At 52.0% G+C, this 3,278-nt stretch overlaps 1 long non-coding RNA gene across 1 annotated transcript in view; it reads left to right on the top strand.

Moving 5' to 3' along the window:
• The window catches only part of LOC122494501, an 11,924-nt gene extending 9,591 nt beyond the window's left edge, over positions 1-2,333 (top strand). The window contains exon 2 of the long non-coding RNA XR_006300181.1: positions 2,170-2,333. This is a non-coding gene — a long non-coding RNA (uncharacterized LOC122494501). The remainder of the gene's footprint in view (positions 1-2,169) is intronic.
• Positions 2,334-3,278: the final 945 nt, after the last annotated feature.

Genomic DNA, 3,278 nt, shown 5'->3' with positions numbered 1-3,278 from the left:
AAGAGTTACCAGTGCCAGGAGCAGCATTCAGCCGGTGGTGGGTGGGAGTCACAGGGTAACTTCCCCGGCTTCTTCACCTCTCAGGTGGGAAAACTCACGTATATTCCGCCACAGTCTCCCAGACTTTCCCAGTGGAACCAAGCCTCGTGTTACCTATAGTGGCTGCCTGCTCAGTCACACGGTGCCTCTTTCCCTGACTCATGCCCCCACTTCCCCTGTAGATGCTCCCCCCAAAACTATTTGCACTCAAGTTCTTTTATTATTATTTGAGAGAGAGAGAAAGCGAGGGAGAGAGAGCAAGTGCGAGGGGGGAGAGGGGCAGAGAGAGAGAGAGAGAGAGAGAGAATCTCAAGCAGGCTCCAGGCTCAGCACAGAGCCAATGCGGGGCTCAATCCCACAACCTTGGGATCATGACCTGAGCCAAAATCAAGAGTCGGATGCTCAACCGACCGAGCCACGCAGGCGGCCCGGCACTCAGGTTCTTAACCCAAGGTCTGCTTCCAGTAGAACCCAGTTGTCTTTATAACTAGAAAAACAAATGCAATCTATTTTATTTAAAAGATAACAGTGGGGGCGCCTGGGTGGCGCAGTCGGTTAAGCGTCCGGCTTCAGCCAGGTCACGATCTCGCGGTCCGTGAGTTCGAGCCCCGCGTCAGGCTCTGGGCTGATGGCTCAGAGCCTGGAGCCTGTTTCCAATTCTGTGTCTCCCTCTCTCTCTGCCCCTCCCCCATTCATGCTCTGTCATCTCTCTCTGTCCCAAAAATAAATAAACGTTAAAAAAAAAAAAGATAACAGTGGTTTGGCCACCTCGAAACTCTGTCTCCTTCATCTCTGGCTCTTAAACTCCATTCCAGGGTCCTGCTGTGGAGCCAGATGTAGACGTGTGAGAGTGGGCAGTCACGTAACGCCCAGCACCTGCTCAGGCAGAGGCTGTGGCCACATGGCACTCTTTGGGCGGCCTCAGGTGCACACAGATTTGCCCAAAGGGACATAGAAAGTCATGGTGGTGTTGAGGAGTGTGGCAGAGGAGGGTGGCAGAAGCAGTGGGGCAGGCTGGGCTCCCTCTGACCTTGCCTCATCCACAGAAGGCACTCATTTCTCTTGGCCTCGTGATTGTACAGGGAGGCTCTTTGTACCCCAGTGAGTGTGGGTTAGTATGGTTGGGTCGGTACGGTTCCAGGCTCTAGAGTCAAACCAAGGTGGGCTTGAAACCTGGAGTTGGCATTCGGTATCTCTTTGACTTTAGATGACTTACTGAGTCCCATGGCTCATGTGATTTTCGTGAAATTAAATGGCAAAAATGCACAAAGGACTGTGTACGTGCCATAAAATATAAGTGTAGCAATTGTAACATTGGTGAATATGTGTGTCCACACATACAATACACATATGTGATAATGGGTGTATACATATACATATATCTGTGTGTGTGTTTATCTCCAAAATATAATTCTGTAGTTTGCAGGTTCTCTTAGCGCCAGAAAGTGTGCCTGGCATATGCTCTGGGATATATATCTGCAGAGAGATGAGATCCATAAAGGTAAGATAAGGATCTATTTTATTCAAAAATTGGTCTCAGTATTGGAACTATTTTTTTTAAGGTTTATTTTTATTTTTGAGAGAGAGAGAGGAGAGAGACACAGCATGAGTGGGGGAGGGGCAGAGAGGGAGGGAGACACAGAATCCGAAGCAGGCTCCAGTCTCTGAGCCGTCAGCACAGAGCCCGACACGGGGCTCAAACCCATGAACCACGAGGTCATGACCTGAGCTGAAGTCAGACACTTAACCGACTGAGCCGCCCAGGTGCCCCGCAATATTAGAATTCTTAAATCTACACAGAGGTAGAAAAAACAATACAACGAACCCCCAAATCTCCATCAGCCAGCTCCTGTGGTTGCCTAGTATCACCGGTCTCGTTTTACCACGTCCCCCAGCATCGCGCTCCTGGAGTACTTTGCCGCACGTTCCAGGCATCGAGTCACGTCCGCTGGCATCTCTGGTTTGCCCTGTACCGGATTTAGCCCTGTTCGTCCTCACCTGGGCCTGAGGACCCTGCGGGGAGCCCCACAAGTCGGCCGCCTGTCCGGGGCCACAGGCTCTCGATCGTCCCTCCCCGCAGCCCCGAGGACCCACGTCCCCGCCCTCCACCTGTGTGCTCTCTCCTCCCAGGTGCTGACGTGTGGTGCTGGTTTTGAGGCCGTATCTCATGTGTAGCCAGGTAGCTGCCCCCTGCTTCTCTAGACTTCGCCGGAGTAATTCATGCTGAGCGTCTGTCTCGACTCGGGGAAGGCGCCGCCGCATCCACGTTTCACAATAAATATCTTTTTAAACGGCCTGGTGTTCAGGCTCATTTCTCATTGCCAAGGAGGCTTTTGACTGATGACCTGAGGAATTGCCTCCCTGTGAGTGACAGGGTAATACAGTATCACAGTCTCCTCTTCTGTCCCTACAGGAGGCTGGGTGAGAGCTGTGACTTTAAGTGCCGCAGTCTGCTTGCAGCAGAGGCATTTACCCCAGTTACGCCCCGGCTTCCTCTGCCCCCCTCGGGGCTGCTGGCTGCCAGCCAGACAGGCAGGTCCGTTTTGGGGCGTTCCAACAGAGATGCGTTTTCACAGGGAATCCATGTGAAAGGCCTCCAAGGGCAAGGTGAGGCAGGGCTCCCTGCTCACTAGGCTCTGTGAACACCCTTGCTGGAGGCTGCAAGGTGGTCCACAAAGGCATGGTTTCACAGCCACCTTGAACTCCCCTGAACACGGATGTTCTACCAGGGAAGGAGCTGTGGTTACAAATCTCTCTGACACGGGGGCCCCAAGCTGCAAAGGCTGGTCTTTTTTTTTTTTTTTTTTTTTAATTTTTTTTAATGTTTTGTTTCTGTGACAGAGAGAGACAGAGTATGAGTGGGGGAAGGGCAGAGAGAGAGGGAGACACAGAATCAGAAGCAGGCTCCAGGTTCCGAGCTGTCAGCACAGAGCACGACGCGGGGCTCGAACTCACAAACCGTGAGATCATGACCTGAGCCGAAGTCGGTCGCTCAACCGACTGAGCCCCCCAAGCACCCCAAAGGTTGGTCATTTTAAGATCTCCACAGGCCCAGGCCACTCTCCGTTTGTGAAGCACCTTCTTCTTACATCACATCGGCCATGATAAAATGAACCTGTGTCCCACATGAAATATAATTCACATGTAAAAGCTGAGTTACGGGTAAGTAAAGGCATGGAACACATTCTTTCCTAGAACCTTCTGTGAGAGCATGGTCCCGTGAACATGAAGAGGCCTCG

This window comes from Prionailurus bengalensis, chromosome E2 (assembly GCF_016509475.1).
Source record: "Prionailurus bengalensis isolate Pbe53 chromosome E2, Fcat_Pben_1.1_paternal_pri, whole genome shotgun sequence".
Classification (NCBI taxonomy): Eukaryota; Metazoa; Chordata; class Mammalia; order Carnivora; family Felidae; genus Prionailurus; species Prionailurus bengalensis.
The sequence above is the reverse complement of the archived record's forward strand: the minus strand, read 5'-3'. Positions and strand labels throughout refer to the sequence as shown.